At 41.9% G+C, this 19,707-nt stretch overlaps 1 protein-coding gene across 5 annotated transcripts in view; it reads left to right on the forward strand.

The window, feature by feature from the left end:
- The window catches only part of GRIK2 (glutamate ionotropic receptor kainate type subunit 2), a 614,747-nt gene that overhangs the window by 409,222 nt on the left and 185,818 nt on the right, over positions 1-19,707 (forward strand). Inside the window, exon 15 of one of the 5 annotated variants that reach the window (XR_009762209.1) lies at positions 19,098-19,207. The exons of the other annotated variants lie outside the window; for them this stretch is intronic. The gene's annotated coding sequence lies outside the window, so the exon portion shown is untranslated. The remainder of the gene's footprint in view (positions 1-19,097; positions 19,208-19,707) is intronic. 5 annotated transcript variants of the gene reach the window in all.

A 19,707-nucleotide genomic window follows, 5' to 3' on the forward strand; every position in this document is an offset into this window, starting at 1 on the left:
AATTCCCTTCCTAGGGAGGCAAGAATGGCCCCCTCCTTGCAGTCCTTCTGTCGGCAAGCAAAGACTTTTTTATTCCAACAAGCCTTTGGAACTGAAAGCTGTTAAGGACAGGGCTTGAAGGGTGCTGCATTGCTATTGTCTAATTGTATTATTTTAAACTGAGTTTGAATTATTTTAACTGTATGTATGACTGGTTTTAATACTGTAAATAGTTTAATTCTATTTTAATCTAGACTTTTGTATGTTTTCAATTATATGTGTTCTTTTATCTGGAAGCCGCTGTGAGTTCCAGTTTTGGGGAAAGGGCGGGGTAAAATAATGATAATAAATAAATAAATAAATTGTGTAGAGCTTTTCAACTTCTATTGCTAATCACAATGTTCTGAATATCAGCTGGGAAGCCCAAGTGTACTGTACCTTTGGCAGTAGCTCCTTTGACATTGAGTGGTTGAGCTGGCATGATGGCATGGGACATTCTAACTGCTCAGGAAACAAAGCTATCTGAATGGCTGTAGTCCATTCCTCCTTGTGAAGAAAGGAGAAGTTGTCAATAGGTCTAACGTCAGGACAGCAGTAGTGTTATGGGTTAGGCTGATTAGAAAGACATAAGGAAGGTGACAGGGAATCCAGAAAGAAGGTGGCTGAAGGGTGGTGAGGAGGCAATGTAAAAGGAATTCATTGGAAGCATACACAAAGGACAAAGGAAGCTTGAGAAAAGAAGACAGAAGAAATTGAAAATGGAGGCAAGAATGGGCTAAAAAGAAAGGGGAAAGTGGGGCTGAATTTTACATATTAGTTTGGAATAATCATACAACATTTTGATAGCAGGCTTCTGTTATAGTTAATTTATAGCAACTTATAAGCACCAAAGGGACATCAAAGCTCACTCACTATTTGAAGAGCTTGGATGTGCAAATCATAGTCAGAAAAATATGTGCATCTTTATTTGACTGGATATAAAGACTGTAATCAGAAGCTTGAAGGGTTTTGACATGGAAACGAAACAAACCATGCAGAACAACATCTTTGCTTGTTTAATTTGCCTACTGAGTTTGATCATACTCATGGTCTTCTAATTTGTATCATTGCATTACCGTTTACAAGGTTGCTCAGGACACTTGAGTGTGATGTACATTTCTAGCAACATGCAAAGCTGCTCTCCATTTTTAAGTACAGCGGATGGAGAGAGAAGCTTGTATTCAATACCACACGAGTGGAATTCTGCTTATACAACAGGATTCCCCGTTCCTCTTCTCCCCCGGCAGCCAGCACACATTCTCTAAATCTGCTCCAGAGGACCCCCCTACTCCCTAGAATAGATTTTGAGGGTGTGCAGAGGGCTGCAAGTGAAAGAGAAGGAAAGGGAAGTCCCATTGTGCAAGTGGAAGCTTATTCCGCTTGTGCAACAGCAGCATTGGGTACAATCCAAGTTGTTTCAGAGCCAAAACATTTTACTCTGTTTTGTTCCTGAATGGGAAGCTTCCAGTTCTTATAAGGAAAAACATCAATTGATACATGAGCATCATTTGCACCCCTGCTTTCTTTCTAGATGGCAAGAGACCAAACATCTGAAAAGATAGTGGATTGTGCATTAGTCACAATTCTAAATTAGTCACATTCTGTGTGTGGATGCTGCCTGCTGTTAAGCATGTATGTATGGTACTGATGCTCTTGTTTTGAACTTTTGTAAATTTATCACTTAAGTAAAAATTATTTTCCTGTAATGTCTTTTCAACAGAAGTAATTGTTTGAGTTTATGTTTTCAATTGTTCCCACACATTACTATTTTAACTATTCTTAGGCTGCTGCCACACTGGGTGTTTACTGTGGATCAGCTTGGTTCACTCACTTTTTGTGATACTCCACATGATGTAGTGATCACAATGTCCTCCTTCCATGTTTTCCCTGATCCCTGCTGGGTTTTTTCCCACATACCTCAGAAAATATGACCTTAAAAAAAATCCAAAATGGAACAGCTGCTCAATCTCCTCAGGTGTAGATCATGCAACACACAACCTTTTGGTCTATACAGCCAAATAATATCCTGTATAGATTGTGCTCTAGCCATGTCTTCATCTGTAATCACATACAGTATAGTATCTCTAGGTATCTCTTTAGCCCTATCCTTTCCAAGTAATATTGCCCTGTATCCATTTTTGTCCCCTCCCCTTTCCCAAATGTGGCAGTGGAGGATGGTCAGCATTATCAGGATTATTTAACCCTTTTCCCACACACAATTATCACAATGAAAACTAGGACTTCTCCCAACATGTGCATGTTTTCATACTTGACTGCTATAAAATATTTATTTAATAATTCTGCTGATGGAATGCCCTGAATAAGTCACTAGATGATGGAACATTAGGTTACTGATTTAGCAATATATTTTGTCTGTGCATGCATGATGAAAATGTTCCTTTTGATGTCTATTGATATTTTTTTCTTGGTAAAGCTTTCAGTCCACACAGTCATATTAGCTTGGATACTGGCTGCTAGTAACTTGCTCAAACTTACTACACATGCTGACTCTTTGGATATGGTGATGTTTGAAAGAAAAATATGTCTATGTGTAAAATATGATCCAATGTATCAGGAACCATTTCCTTGAATGAAATGTATTTTCAAGCAACCAGTCTTACATCTGATTAAGGGAACATTCTTCAGAGCTTTTGCTGAGCTTTAGCCAACTGAAAAGGTTTTCATCTATATTAGCAGAATTTCTAATTTTACCTTGTCAGTTCACATAAGAGAGACAGTGTCCAACTGCATTAGTACAACTTTTGTGTATTAGAGATATGTTTAGAGCCAACACTGCCCCAAACACCACCTTGAGTTTATAACGCAGATAAAGCATTCCTCCCCACTGTTATTCATTGACTTGAATAGAATGCTTGTCACAGCCTGTTATCTTGCCTTTCCAAAACATATGTATTGTGGTCATTTTGCAAGCTGGGTTTGACATGGATATGTTTATCAACAGATTTAGAATTCCAGTACACATCTAAGAGAACTATGCTGAAAGAACAGAACATTAAATTCTAGGAATCATAATCATGGCATTTAATATAGACAATTGAACTGTAAGTGATCATGATGCATATAATCTAATATGAACAAATTTGAACTCATGAACTCATTGCACAAGGGTATCACAGTAGATGCCTATAGGGACGTGTCATCTCTTTTCATTTCTATCATGACTGGAAAAATTGTTTTCCTTACTGTGATTTACAACAACTACATTATAATATCTATTTTTCCACATTGGAGGGCTTCAGAGACAGTGTTTGTAAGCATGTGTATGATATTTGACAAACATTTAAGGAATGTGCAGTTTTCTATGAAAAATAGATCTTGATGTGAAAAACATGTATTTCTCTCATTGTGGCATAACAACAGCTATGCAGTGCTTGACAATAGCTATGCAGTGCTTGAAAGTTAATACTTACCAAATAATCCTAATCCAGTAGTTGATATTGTTTTCCTAATTTGCTTCTGTTGAATATTAAACAGAGATTTATCTCATACATGATTATGTTTATTTTTGTAAAATAGCATGGTTTCCCTGGCTTGTATATATTCAGGGTTTGTTAAGATAAGAATTACTCACATTTGTTTCTGATGTAGAAATGCATATTTTGACGATCAAGAAGTGGTAAGTAAAATTTATGATGTGAATATTGTGATAAATTTTGTGTGTTTATCATGAATGTTTGGTTAATAGGCTCATCCAGCATCTACGAAATATTAACAAGAAAATTTAATGGCAGAAAGATGCATTAGTGTTTAACAAATGACCTGTGATTTGGAAGAAAATTTTCTGCTTCTTTACAATCAAACAGATGTCATGCTCAGAGAAAAATTAAATCTGTTATTCCAGGATAAATTCATTCACTATATTGGGGATGAAAACTTAGCCATATGTATCAGAAAGAGATTTTAACTGAAGGATCAATCCTTCTCATGTAGTTGAACTTCCACAAGTGGATTCTCATAGATCTGTTTTCCTCCCCACTCATTTTCCGAGCACAGAAACATCCATAGGCCAGAAGTAGGGAATCTTTCGCCTCCATTGGCAATGCTTGCTGGGGCTGATGAAAATTGTAGTTTGGCAATATCTGAATGGCCTAAGGTTCCCCATAGCTGGTATAGGCAATAAATTAGGAGCATTATGGGGAATGGAATATATGTGCATACTTCTCATAGTGAAATATACTGGAGAAAAATATTTGATTTGAAAATAACTGGGGAATTGTAAAAGGGGGGCTTTGCAAGTCCCCAAATTCTTCTCTGCCTGCTCTGAGCTGAAAAAGAATCCCAGGATTCTGTCTTCATCAATGTTCCCCATTCCTGTCAGTCTCCCATTTCCCCTTACTTCTCTTTCCCATTTACAAGTCTACAAATCTGAAGAGCCATCATTCTTTTTCTCCTGGTGTGCAGCTACACAGCACAACAGAGAAGAGAAAGGACATCCCATCTCTCCATGCATCGCTGCTGCTGCTGGTATCAGGTCAACAGAGAGGTGGGGAAGGGATGGCAGAGTTTTCCCCTCTCTTCTACTCATGGACTACTCATACTACTAGGAAAGAGTGTTTGGGGGGTAGAGAGGGACAACAGGAAGAAGAGGTCATTTTGCCAACCTTAGATTGGCATGGCACATGATCCAAGTTCTTTCCTTCTTTTTCTTCAAGAAAGCAATCACATTATTTCTGAATCAATCTAAGGCAAGCACCCACATCAACACATATCTAGCCCTCCTTCTCTGCATGATGCAGGTATCTATAATGCCTTTGCAGGTTGTCCACATGTGCTTTGTGTATCAGAGAGAAGAGTGAATTGGGGCCGTCTGCTGAACCTATGGGATTCTGTGTGTGCGTGCACACACTGCATGTGTGGCAATTGTACCCTAGATTTACAAAGCAAAAATCTTGGATTCCTCCCACCCCCAAAGATGGGGAAAGCTGAAACTCATTGGAACAAACAATATGCTGTAGAAATATATCTACTATAATTAAAGGCTGGAATAAAGTAATAACAGCCGTATGTGTAAACAAAAGGTGAGAAAAAGTTGTAGGAAATGGCAAATAGCATGAACACAGAAGGACAATTTAGTAACGATACCGGGAAAGCCAGCCCTCTTCTCATGAACGCACAGGGTCAAGGGTTCTTGCTTTCTCCCTTCACCCTTATCTACCCAGAGTCCTTGTATGTTGAACGTTGATTCACCTAAGCTCACAGGTTATCAACAGCAATTGTCAGCAGGTAAGCGTATGATAGAGACCCCACTCAAGGATTCTTGAGGCTTGGGATATACCAGAAATTTTCTATTTGGGAGTCAGACTTCAGACAGCAGAATAATCTTTATAATATATGCTGTTTATTCATATCTTGCACACTACAACTAATAAATGTATTCTAAGTGGCTTTAACCAACATTGCAGAAACTGAAAATAGGAATACATACCAGCAAGAAAGAAATTACTGGATATCCATTTAACATCAAAGTATTTTGAAGGCACATCTTACTTAAAATAGGTTACAATAGATGAAAGACTGAGTTAAACTGTAAATTCTGTTACAGAGCCAAAGTTACAAGTACACAGAAATACATGCCATAATACATCACCCATCAGATGTCATGAATAGATGGAATTGTTCTCTGCATGCTCTTCAAACCTCACTCCAGTCGGAGTGGAGGTTAATGAGTGCTGTTAAAGCTTAGCTTTTATACACTTTCTTATCAAAGAAAAGGGGGCATCTTCATGGCTTTATCAGCTATAACTTTTTCGTTGCACTTTGCACCTGCCATTTCCTCAGGTCAATAGCCAGACACACCTAATGTGATTTGTATTGACCACTAGTTTGCTTAACATCACCATATAAGGGACTTCCTTGTTGATATGGCCCATGTGTTGGCTGACTGCCTAGACTTCCTTATCACTTTGTACTGTGCCTCATAGTAAAACATTGCTTTGCTTAGAAGGAGAGCAAGAAGCCCATTTTTACAAGGAGAACTTTTTTACTCTTTGCAGCTTTGCATCAATAAGCTATAAGCTAAACAAATGAAAGCTTTTTCAGCAATATTTTATACACATTTTAAGCCAATACTTGGGCAGGGCCATTACAGTAATTTATATTTGAAATTACTCTTTCACTCATGTAGGTAGATTGTTGTTTTAAAATGTCATGTTAAATGCTTTTGCCAACTATTCTTTTTTAAACTGCTTCTTCTTTTGCTTCTTCTTTTTTTTAAAAAAAAAACCTTACAATGAAAAAAGGCAAGAAACCCCATGCCCTCCAATGTTTGAACATTAGCTTCTGACTATTCTTCTATTAATGGCTATAATCTCAAAACAGTAGTACCTGTAATAGTAGCCACTCAGAAAAGTGCAATCCTAAACATGTCTTTTCAGTAAATTGGAGTTGCTCCAGGTAAGTTAGGTTAGGATTTTAGACGACCCAATCCATCACTACCACAGCAACTATAATTCTTCCTAGAACATTCTTCCTGTCATTCTTGTAATTTTAGATCACGATATAGAGCTAAACTTCCGCTGTTCTGTTTGTTGTTTCTAATAATTGATCTTTATCCCAAGCTATATAGTGATTTTGTTTGTTTGGAGAGAGAGAGAGAGAGAGAGAGCTTTTTGGGGGTGGGGTTTAAAATGAGATGCTGGTACTCATACTTTGATAAACGTTTTGTGAGTGCCAGCACAAAATGGTTACAATGAGCAGCTAAAAACAACAACACCCCAAAACATGCCGGTGCTCTGTTCTACTGACTACTCTGTATGTGTGTGTGTCAGTTGCTTCTTTCAAAACTTAAAACTTACTTTCTTCACAATTGAACATAATATATTGGCACTGCAATCTATACATGTCACTCAGAAGTAAGTGTTATTTAGTTTACTTTCACCAATCTGTGAGGTTAGACAGGCCATGAGGGACTTTTTTCATTATTTCATTATTTATCTATCTGGGTAGCGCTAATACCACTTTCCCTTTTAACCTATCTAGGTCTTGGCAGGAAAGAAATACAGAATTATGGTAGTTATAGGAATCTGAGAGGGGGAAAATGCTATTCTAGACTCCTGCCTTGTCACAGAAAGCCAGAATCCAATCTGCAATTCTCAGCACCCCTCATTGGGAGCTTTAAGCATGGGTGAATAGACCAGGCAATGTGAGCAGACCAGATCCCATAGCTGGGGGAAATCAAACCAACCCCAGAATTCAAATTACAAGTACAGACTTATTTAAATCAGTATCAGAAAGAAGAACAAATAGGAAGATGCTTTAAAAAGGGAGCAAACATATATTCTACAGTAGATAAACGTACAAGACAGCTTTGGCTGACATGCAAAACAGCATGGGTCGTCTTAGGCTACTAATCAAAAGATTCAAGAAAGAGATCAAAACCACAGAAAATATTACTTTTTTTAACCCTGGAGATTCAAGTGGGGGAGTGGCAGGGCCGGCATTTGCACATGATGGGCACGATTGGGAGAACATGGTTGTGGATGGTGTCCTGGAGATCAATGCTGTTGATGGAGAGGATGGCGTCTCGCACCGCAGCGCTCAGCCGCCAGCCCCAGGAAGATGCGCGAGATGAGGACAGGCATGTGGTTCTCACGACCGCCCTTGATGCTGATACCCAGCCTGCCTGCCTCCGCCTTCACCACCCACATGTGGTACACCCCGTTCGGAGGAGAGCCTGGGGCCGCATTGCGAGGAGAGGAGTATGATGAGCTGCTGCTTCCACCAGGCATCACTGGCAGAGGGGAGAAGGGCTGCCGGGGAGAAGGTGGGCGGCCAGCCACCACCAAGGGAGGCATCTCCAGGCTGCCGGTCCCGCCTGCCATGCTTCAGCCACCTGGGCGTTCTGGAGGCAGCGGTGGCGGTGGGGCTTCCCCACTCTGTGCCATTGGGTAGCCCGTTGATGGGCTCCGTGTCAGCAGTGCTGGCTCCAGGCATGGTGGGGCCCTTGGACATCCGTTTGCCCTGGGCCCTGGCATGTGCATGTGCATGCAGCCCCCCATGCCCCCACCTACCTGTTTCCTGTCTTTTACCATTGCCATTAACCAAGATGCCGGCAGTGGCTTCCCTAATGGGATGAAGCCTCTGCCACCATCTTTGTTAATGGCACGTGTGTGTGCTACATGCACATATCTCTGCCATAAACTAAGATGGTGGCAGGGGCTTCAGTACCTTAGGGAAACCGCAGCTGCCATCTTCATTAAGGGCAATGCTAAAAGGCAGGGGACAGGTAGGTGGGGTAAGGGAATGGAGGACAGGCGGAAGCTCCTGCCCTCCGACCCGTGGCTGCTGCTTCGGATTGTGGAAGTGGAGCAGAGGGCCCGCTGAGGGGCCCCCTGTAGCTCCAGGGGCCACCCTTTAGAACTGGTCCTTATCAGAGCTGAGCTCCAGCGCCTCCCTGCTCAGCTCGGTGCAATTCCCCCACGAGCATGGGCCTCCTGCTAAGCGTGGGGCCCAATTAGGCCCAATTGGTCCAATCAGTATTTTGCTGGCCCTTGGGAGCGGAGCTGGTCAGGTACAAAGGGGAGTCACTAATCAGAGAAAGCCAGCTTTCATTGGCGTCCCATTCCTGAGATTTATCATGTACACTTAGGGGGATTTGATCCTGAGAATTTGCCAACAATACAGCAAAGTGGAACAAGAGATGTGAATGGGGCGAATAACTTCCTGTTTTCCTGTTGGATGGTGGAGGAAGGGACATATCCCCCATGAGTGAGAGATACATACATAGGGTTGTGTAGTAAATCTTGGAAATTGCTTTGTACACTGTAAAGGCTATATAGATGTCTGTGTTAACAATGGAAATCAAATGTCCTTATATACTGCCATCATGGTCACTTGTTCCCACACTTCAGATGTCTATGCATCAATTAAAATGTATTGGCTTAGTTGTGTCCATTAGAAAACCTTGCCTATCTATGTCTACCCTTGTTTCATATCTTTAATGAGTCACAACTATCCACAAGAGACCTTTTTATTATTTCCATATGAAATAATTTTCACTGGCAATAGTAAGCCATTCTCTATGGAAAGAGAATCTAGTACATGTATTTTGATCTGCTCACATAATTGAGTTTACTTGATCATATTAAAAATAGCATTTATCTTCCACTAGCATGGCAGATGTAGCTTACCATTTTTTAAAGTTTCACCAGTAATTTTTTGAAAAGAAAAATTAAATTAGGGTGGCAGGTGCAGGTTTGTGATGCATGCACTACTAATTCAATACTGTTCACATGTTTTGTTGGAAGCATGATTGTTGGAACCTGATTGTTATGCACAGATTTGCATGAACAAACTTTACATTCAGAGATACAGTTCAATAGCTCTGGCAGTCACTTTTATCTACTTTGTAGGAATAGGGATAGCCTTGTTTCCTAAATGTTTATTGTACTACAGTTACCATTATTACAATTAATGTTTTTTTAATATCATGTCATATCCTTTTCATAGGGATGTTTGAATAATTCAGTCTGTGAGTTCTGGTATGACCTGATCCACACATCCTGGACTAAAATGTGTGGACTGAAACTTTGTTTCCAACACTGGTTTTCAGACTACTTGAATGTTCCAATACCATAATTGGCTTTTAAAAAAATTCTCAAAATGTGTTTAAAAATGCATAATTTTGAGAAAAGATACTTTAGGCTGCAAGCCCTATAGATTTTTAACCTGGGAGCAAGTGCCCTGGAATTCAGCGAGGCTTGCTTCTGAGTAAACATGAATTGGGTTGTGGTGTTGGAACTGTGAATTTTTCCTTTTTTCTTTTTTGAAAATGCATTCAGGAATATGCATTTTGAGATAAAATGTGCATTTAAATGTGGATTTTTAAAATAAGAAATAAAAATTTAATGAGGAAATGAATTGAAACATTGTTGCTGATATTTTTGACCTTCACGTTGAATGCATTGATGATGTTGATATTTTCTTGGACATTTATTGGTATCTTGTGTTTGAGGCCATAGACACTGATTGGCTGAGCTGGTGCGAATGGCACAGAATGCTCAAGGAAGGTGATAATTAAGAAGGAGACTTTGAAACAGCCCCACAATACTTAAGGTCAGGAGCTGCCTTGAAAGGAAAGGAATGCTAAGGAGAAAAGTTTTTTAAAAGTGGCTAAAGGATATGGGGCAAAATAGGTGTTCGTCTGAAAATGGACATAATAAGGAGTGATGTTGTGACATATGAAGGAGTGGTAGGAAGAAAGAGTTGACAGATTTCTCAAGGGAAGAACACGAGTGGTGCTACACACTTTTGATAGAAAGAGAGTAGGAAGGCAAGGGAAGATTTAGACAGCTAGGACTCAGAGCTTAGAGGGCCAAGGACATCAAAAGCCTAGACTCTGTTGCAGATTTGGAGACCTTGAGATAACGTCAAGTCCAGAAAAGAGGAGGAGGAGAGGAGAGGCCTGACTTTCACATATAGTTTCAAACCATCCAGCTGACACTTTGGCTGCAAACATCTAATAAGGCCCTAATGTTATTTGATCTTGCTTCTGGTCAAGCTGGGTGAAACAGGGCTGCTGAACTTCTGACACTCTGAGTCAAATGTAACCCCTGTCTTAGATGCCTAACAGTCCCTTGGTTCTGCAGTCTGGCAGTCAGTTCATGGGCCACCATATACAACTGGGGAATGGATTTGGCTCACTGGCTCTTTTTCACTGCAGATTGCTTTTTGATTTGGCAATCTTTTAAATTGTTAGTTGCATCCCATTGCTTATATATTGTACAGTATGTTTAACTTTTTTAAAAAAAAAACTCTACATGTCTTATTTCTTTTCTTATTTATTTTCTTTAACGATACATATATATATAGAGAGAGAGAAAATGGTGCTAGGAAATACAGGGCAGTTTTTCACTGAACCATAACATAGTTTTGCAACTGACGTATACATATTGTCAGTAGTGGTTAGTTTCAAGTTCATTTGTAAATAGTGCAGCTACAGCTCTATGCATTTCATTATAGATTTCTTTCCCACTTGAGAGATAAGAGTGATCCTTTATTTAATTAACATATATCTAATATGCATTAAAAGCAGTTGTAATTTTATATTAGCACAAAGGAATTAAACCCCTTCCCTCTCCACAGACACTGGTGGGTTTTTTTTTTTTTTGCGTTTGAGGGATGATCACATAATAATTGTGGAAATTTGCACACAACCATTCTCTTGAAGATATTGCCCCCAAACTATTTTATTATGGCCCCTTACCTTTTGTTTGGAAAAGGAAGTAGAATGCTATAATGGAAATGCCTCATCAGGCACTCTCGTTCTTATCGTGCCAAGTTTTAGAGACCTGTGGGGAAACAGCAGATGTGAAGGTTAGTTGGCATCAACGAATATGAGTGAAAGACTTTCCTGTGGGAAAAAAAGTGCTTCATTTCATTTTATCTCTACTAAGAACACTGCTTCTATCAAGCTGTCAGAAAATTAGAATATGATGGGTTTTATTATACCAGCTCTGCCAAAGTCATTTCAATAGTTAAAAAGTTAGAGAATCCTGTATTTGGGGAATTGCAGTAGAAGATTAGAGGTTTAGTATACTTATACTAGAATAGCGCAGCTTCTTTTATTGCCAAATAGAGTTGATCCAGTTGGACATCTGAGGGCCAGATATTTGCTCCCTCAGTGATTATTGCATTCTCCACAAGTGAAAATGCTACTTGGGAGGTATTTTTTAATCAGGAAACGAAGTTGTGCCTGTGTCAGAAATGAACTGGCACAATAACGTCATTTCTCCAAAGCATTGATGCACAAATACTTCTGCTGTTCAAATATCATTGTTTTAAGTCCAGGAACCACAGTTTATGAACTGAGAATCTGCTTCCTCAATCAAAGGGTAATTATTTAGAGAGACTGCCCTACAGGGACAGGAAGGCCTTAAAACACAGTTAATAGAGAGGTGTTGAGTGGGCACATTAAGGTACCAGATAACGGTCAACACTAATTTTATTGCCAATGATGTTTGATCGATTTTAGGGTAACTTTGAGTCGCTGATTCCGAATATGGCATCGGTTTTGCTAGATTGGCTCTAATTTTTGAGATAATAGATGCCCCCATTGAAAAACATAACAAATTCAAAAAATTTAATGGTCAGGCATAGCCTGCCCACAAATGACATGGAAACTGTCTCAAATCATACAAAAGTAAACACATGAAATACCTAATGGCGTTGTATTCAGTACAAAAGCTTGTGTGTGAGTGTGGCCATTGTTACTGCCTGGTGCTGTCGTTGTGGCCTTGATATTGTCATCGTGCAAGAGAGGAAGAAGCTGGTGTGCTGCTGTTTGCCTGTCTGTGCCCTGGTTCGGACGTTGTTGGGGCGCCCAGTACGCCTGTTGCTGCTACTGCAGCACTTTGCTACGCTGCTTGTCCTGGCTGGAGAGGAACAATTTCATCGCTGGCTGCTGTTTTTTGTGTGTATGGATTAGTGTGGTGTGAATGACTGTGTGATTGTTGCTGTTATTGCGTCCTTTTAAGAATGGCCAGTGTTGTTAATATAGTTGCGGCTCTGAGTTTGCAACATTTTTAACTCATTGCTGCCACCTGGATGTAATAAATAGCTTTGAATGTGTTTCTGTTTTGTGAATGATTGAATTGTTACTATATGTGAGTCTTTACTTGGAATTGTGTTGTAGTTTAATATTGTTTGAGTGTATTGAGTGTATGTTTATTGTATTGTATTATTGATTAAGTGTGTGTATGTGTGTGTATTTTGATATAAATTTTTGGTATTATTTGTTATTTGGTATGAATGTGATCAGGTGTGTGTGTATTGGTGCTTTTATCTGTTTTAATATGTGCCTGGGAGAGTGTATTATACATCAACCGGGGAGACCTTCGGGGGCCCCAATTAGCGTAGTGACGGGTAATGGGAGGTATGGTGTTGTGAGGAGAACTTGCCAGGTAAGGGGAACTCGTCCCAGACAAGTAGTGTCTGTGACCTGTTCCGGTTCTCCTCACATCCCCAGGACTGCTGGTTGTCCTATCAGTCAGCCTTCGGATCTCCATATGCTGTTGTTAAATGCCAGGTCGGTACAACATAAGATCTCCCTTGTTTATGATTTAATTGTGGAGGAGGCGGCTGACCTGGCGTGTATAACCGAGACTTGGGTGGGTGATATGGGAGGAGTTGCTCTTTCCCAGCTTTGCTCACCTGGGTACATGGTTCAGCATTATGGTAGAGCCGAAGGTCGGGGAGGTGGGGTTGCCGTGGTCTATAGGAGTTCTTTCTCACTCTCCAAGCACCCTGTACAGGTGACGACTGGTTTGGAGTGTCTCCACCTTGCGCTGGGCCAGAGAGACAGGTTGGGAATTTTGTTGGTGTACCGCCCGCCCTGCTGCTCAACAAATTCCCTAACTGAGCTGACAGAGGTAGGCTCGGAGATATTGTTGCAGTCCCCTAGACTGTTGGTACTGGGGGACTTCAACGTTCATGCCGAGACTGCTTTATCTGGGGCGGCTCAGGACTTCATGGTGTCCATGACAACCATGGGGCTGTCTCAGTTTGTTACTGGCCCGACGCATGTGTCGGGACATACCCTTGATTTGATCTTCGCCACTGGGCAGGTAGATGGTGATCTGGAGGTTGGGGATTTTTCATCTACCCCATTGTCATGGACAGATCACCGCTTGCTGAGGTTTAGGCTTACGGCGACCCTTTCCCTCTGCAAGGGTGGGGGACCTATTAAATTGGTCCGCCCCCGGAGACTAATGGATCCTGAGGGTTTCCAAAGGGCTCTAGGGGATTTTCCGACTGAGAAGACTGGCGCTCCTGTTGAAGCCCTAGTTGAACTGTGGAATACGGAGATGACCCGGGCGGTTGACACGATCGCTCCCATGCGCCCCCTCCTATGTAGAGCTCATGCAGCCCCATGGTATACCTCGGAGCTGAGAGTGATGAAGCAAGAGAGGAGGAGGCTTGAGTGCAGATGGAGGCACACTCCTGACAAATGCAATTATGCCTTGGTAAGTGCCTGCTCTAAGCGATATACAGCAGCGGTGAGGGCAGCAAAAAAGAGATATTTTGCTGTCAGTATTAAGGCATCACTCTCCCGCCCAGCGGAGCTTTTTAAAACTGTACAAGGGCTTTTACATCTTGGCCCTCGGGATATTATAGATTCATCTGTAGCCCGTTGTGATGAGTTCGCTGGACACTTCCAAACTAAGATCGCTTGCATTCGTCGGGACTTAGACTCCAATATTATAGCAGTTGGATTCAATGAAGCATCCAGACCACGGTCTTGTCCTCATTTATTGGATGAGTTTCAGCTGGTGCAGCTTGAGGATGTTGACAAGATCCTTGGACTGGTGCGGGTGACCACGTCTGTGCTGGATCCTTGCCCCTCTTGGCTGGTGAAAGCTGGCAGGACCAGAACCGCCGGCTGGGCCAAGGAGGTAATCAATGCCTCTTTGCGAGAGGGTGTGGTCCCTGACTGCCTAAAAGCGGCGGTAGTGAGACCGCTCCTGAAGAAACCCTCCTTGGACCCAGATAACTTGAACAACTATAGACCTGTGGTGAATGTTCCGTTCCTGGGCAAGGTTCTGGAATGGGTGGTGGCCGGCCAGCTCCAGGGACTCTTGGATGACACTGATTATCTTGATCCGTTTCAATCCGGTTTTAGGCCTGGGTTTGGTACCGAAACAGCCTTGGTCGCCCTGTATGATGACCTTTGTCGGGAGAGGGACAGGGGGATTGTGACCCTGTTGATTCTCCTTGATCTCTCAGCTGCTTTTGATACCATCGACCATGGTATCCTTCTGGGAAGGCTCACGGAGTTGGGAGTTGGGGGTATTGCTTGGCAGTGGCTCCGCTCCTACTTGGTGGGTCGTCAACAGAAGGTAGTGCTTGAGGAACACTGCTCGACACCCTGGACTCTCCATTGTGGAGTCCCACAGGGATCGGTACTGTCCCCCATGCTTTTCAACATCTATATGAAGCCGCTGGGTGCAGTCATCAGGAGTTTTGGAGTGCGTTGTCACCAGTACGCTGATAACACGCAACTCTATTTCTCCTTTGCATCTTCCTCAGGTGAGGCTGTTAACGTACTAAACCATTGCCTGGCCGCGATAATGGATTGGATGGGAGCTAACAGACTGAAACTTAATCCAGACAAGACCGAGACGCTGTTAGTGAGTGCCTTCTCTGCCCAGATGGTGGATGTTCACCCTGTTCTAGATGGGGTTACACTCCCCTTGAAAGTACAGGTTCGTAGCTTGGGAGTTCTTTTCGACCCTTCCCTGTCTCTTGAGGCTCAGGTAGCCTCAGTGGCACGGAATGCTTTCTACCATCTCCGATTGGTAGCCCAGCTACGTCCCTATCTGGACAGTGACGACCTCGCCTCAGTCGTTCATGCTCTGGTAACTTCTAGATTGGACTACTGCAATGCGCTCTACGTTGGGCTGCCCTTGAAGATAGTTCGGAAACTACAGTTAGTCCAGAATGCAGCGGCCAGATTGTTGACGCGGACCAGAAGGTCCGCTCATATAACACCTGTTTTGGTCCATCTGCACTGGCTTCCTATTTGTTTCCGGGCTAAATTCAAAGTGCTGGTTTTGACCTATAAAGCCTTACACAGCATGGGACCGCAATACCTGGTGGAGCGCCTCTCCCAATATGAAACTACCCATACACTGCGCTCAACATCTAAGGCCCTCCTCCGAGTACCATCCCATCAAGAAGCTCGGAGGATGGTGACTAGAAATAGGGCCTTTTCGGTTGTGGCTCCCGAACTGTGGAATGGTCTTCCCGATGAGGTGCGCCTGGCGCCGATGCTGCTATCTTTTCGGCGCCAGGTGAAAACCTTTTTATACTCCCAGGCATTTTAAAGTGTATTTTTACAGTATTTTATTACTATGTTGTATTCTGGATGTTGTTTGGTTCTCGTATTGTTTGTGTGTTTTTGTTTTTTGAGTTATTATATTTATTGTATTTATATATTGTGCCTGCTTTTACCTTTTATGTACACCGCCCAGAGAGCCTTCGGGCTTAGGGCGGTATATAAATTAAATTAAATAAAATAAATAAAATAAATAACATTAAAACAAAGTAAGCTGATTCAGATAATCACAATTAATGCATAGAAAAATGCTGTGTGTACGATTTTCTTTTATGTGGGGCATCAGGGCAATCACGTTGGAGGCTCCAGCAGTAGTCTGCCATCATGTGTCTGTCCCATCTGCCTTGATACCTTTCCTCCATCACCTTTATATCCTGATGGAACCTCTCCCCTTGTTCCTCACTAAAATCACCAAGATTATCCGGAAATCTGTCTAAGTGGCTATGGAGATAGTGTACCTTTATGCTCATATTAGTACCCAATTGTTTAAAGTTAGCGAGCATGTTTTGCACCAATTCTTCATAATTGTCTGCTTTGTGGTTACCCAAGAAGTTCTTGACAACTGCTTTTAGTTTTTCCATAGTCAGTCCAAGGAACGATCTACAAATGTATTTGCAGCAATCACCATCTTCGTCCAAGGCCTTAACAAATTGCTTCATCAGTCCAAGCTTGATATGGAGTGGTGGGAGAATGATTTTTTCTCTGTCAACCAATGGCTTGTTAATGATGTTCGCTGCACCTACAGTCATGTGTTCCCTTGAAGGCCATGTCACTTTTTCCCAATGATCTCGCTTTGCCCTACTATCCCACAAGCAGATGAAACAAGGGTACTTCGTGTATCCACTTTGCTGCCCAAGCAAGAAGTTCACCATGTTTAGATCAACACAAATAGACCACTGGTGCTCATGATAGCAGAGCTTCTGCAAGACCATTTTGATATTTTCATATTCTTAAGTTTTGTTGAGTGAGCAATTGGAAGAGATGCATAGCGGTTACCATTGTGCAATAAAACATATTTCAAGCTTCTGGTGGAGCTGTCTATGAAAAGCCGCCAATCTTCTGGTCGATATTCCGGTAGTCCCATTTGGAGAAGAAGTCCAGGAATGTTATTGCAGTGTACAAGTTCTTCATCTTGGCTGAAGTATGGAAAAAGTCCCTCCTCTCTTGTCCGGTAAGCTGTTATGTTAGCTTCCGGCTGTAGACAGTTCTTTTCCATTAGCCTGGATGCTAAAAGTTCAGATGCTTGCTTTGACAGACTGAGGTCTCATATCAGATCATTGAGTTCTTTTTGGGAGAACTGCTCAGGTGTTGAAAAGCTTCTTCATATCCACTTCCAGGGCTACCACCTGTGCTACACTCCACGTCCAGCATTTCTTCAACATCTGAGAATGGAAGGTCAGGCAGTGAGGTAAACACTGGTATGGGAACGTCTTAGCTGTGTGGCATAGGTCGCCTTGCTGAGTCCAAATCAGGATACTCCCACTTATGTTTCTTGTAGCGATTGAAGCCTTTCACATTCACAACACAAAAATAACAATCATCGTGATGAATTTGCAGCTCTCTCCACACCATAGGCACACCAAAGTTTAAACGTTTCCTTTCTCCATTTTTCCACTGTCATAGGCACTCTACACAGGTTTTGCAAACCTTATGGGGAGCCCAAGCTTCACTCCAAAATAAGCAAGATATGCTTGTTTTACAAAGTCAGTGATGTTTTTTCTTTGTTTTTGCAGAGTGTATTTGCCACAAATGTACAGTAGGGCCCCGCTTTCCGGCACTCTGCTTCCCAGCGTTCCGCTAATGCGGCGGCTTTCATTTTCAATTTTGAAGCCGATTTTGCAGCTTTTGCGGCATTTTTGCAGCATTTTTGCATGACGTGCCCCATTAAAGTCAATGGGATTTCGCTTTATGGTGTTTTCCGCTTTACGGCGGGGGTCCGGAACAGAATGCGCCATATAAGCGGGGCCCTACTGTAGCAGAATGCATTAGGATTGTTTAAGCAGCCTCTTCATGACGAACTCATATTCGTCTTCAAAAAAAAAAAGGTATCAATATGATATTATATGCAGTGGATAAACTTGTAAAACAATGTTCAAGAGTAAAAAGACAGACCAAACCGTGCTGCATATGCCAGCAGCTACAGGTCGTATTGGGGTACAATTGTCATTTGAGGGGTATCCATTATCTCAAAAACTAGAGCCAATTCGGCAAAACTAATGTCATTTTTGGATTTAGCACCCCCAAAATACCCTAAAGTCATTCAAACATCCTTGGCAACTAGGCTGTGTAATGGGCTGTGTAATGGGCTGTGTAATGCTTGTCAATGTGGAATCTTATACTTACAGGCAGTCCTTCATTTTAAGGTGAAAAACAGGAAGAAAAAAATAGTTGAGAACTGTTCTTTTTGTTTTGTTTTGTTTTGTTTACCAAGTAAATTGTTACACTAATTTAAAGAAAGAAAAAAATATGATTTTGTGTTCGATACGGTACTAGGATCCAAATTTTCAATAATGATTATTTGTTTTCTGCCATTTTTAGAACTCTCTTAATTTTGATAATAGGCATACAGCTCTTTCCATTCTGACTTGCATTTTTCACAATCAGTGCTGTTTCAATTTCACTGCAGTTTGGATTTTACCAAATACTATGTTATCCATCTTGCTGTCTGCTATTTAGTATAACTTAGGTAACTATTTAATAACCTACATAACGTATATTCATTTCAGTATATAGAAAATATCAGAACAGTTTTTCAAAGTCATTAATTACTTATCATTTGTGAACCTAACGAGAAGAATGTGAACAAATAGCAACCATATTCATAGAATCATAGAATTGTAGAGATGGAAGTGGCCTATAAGGCCATCAAGTCCAATCCCCTGCTCAATGCAGGAATCCAAATAAAAGCATACCCAACAAGTGTCTGTTCAGCTAGCTGCCTCTTGAATGCCTCCAGTGTTGGAGAGCACACCACCTCCCTAGGTCATTGGTTCCATTGTCATACCACTTTACCAGTTAGGAAGTTTTTCCTGATGTCCAGTGGAAATTTGGCTTCCTGTAACTTGAGCCCATTATTCCATGTCCTGCACTCTGAGACGACCGAGAAGAGATCCTGGCCCTCCTGTGTGTGGCAACTTTTCAAGTACTTGAAGAGTGCTATCCTATCTCTCCTCAGTCTTCTCTTCCCAAGGCTAACATGCCCATTTCTTTCAATCTCTCCTCACAGGGCTTTGTTTCCAGTCCCCTGATCATCCTTGTTGTCCTCCTCTGAACTCTTTCCAATTTGTCTGCATCCTCCTTAAAGTGCAGTGTCCAGAATTGGATGCAGTACTCAAGGTGAGGCCTAACCAATGTCAAATAGAGTACTTCATGTGATTTGGAAACTATACTTCTGTTAATGAAGCCTAAAATAGCATTTGCCTTTTTTGCAGCTATGTCACGCTGTTGGCTCATCAACAATCCCAAGATCCCTCTCGCATGTAGTATTGCTGAGCCAAGTGTCTGCTATCTTATATCTGTGCATTTGGTTTCTTTTTCCTAGTTGTAGAACTTTGCACTTATCTGTCAGCTCTACACTGCGTCAGCAGTGCCGGTGGGGGCTGGAAATTCCTGGGTGGTTGGCAGGGAAGCAAAGTCCTTAGCCGCCAGTCTGGCCATAAATCTGCCAGGTCTAGGAGGAGGGGATCTGATAAGGGCCAGGCCTGTCCGAAACGTACTTGCCGAGTCAGGAGTCCAGAAGCGAGGTCAGTAGAGGTCCGGGATCAAGTGCCAAGGGGTCAGTCCAAAAGAGGTTGCCAGGAAACTAGGAACACGCAAGCCACGCCTGACATTGCAGT

The sequence above is a fragment of the Rhineura floridana genome, chromosome 4 (assembly GCF_030035675.1).
Source record: "Rhineura floridana isolate rRhiFlo1 chromosome 4, rRhiFlo1.hap2, whole genome shotgun sequence".
In the NCBI taxonomy this organism is placed as follows: domain Eukaryota; kingdom Metazoa; phylum Chordata; class Lepidosauria; order Squamata; family Rhineuridae; genus Rhineura; species Rhineura floridana.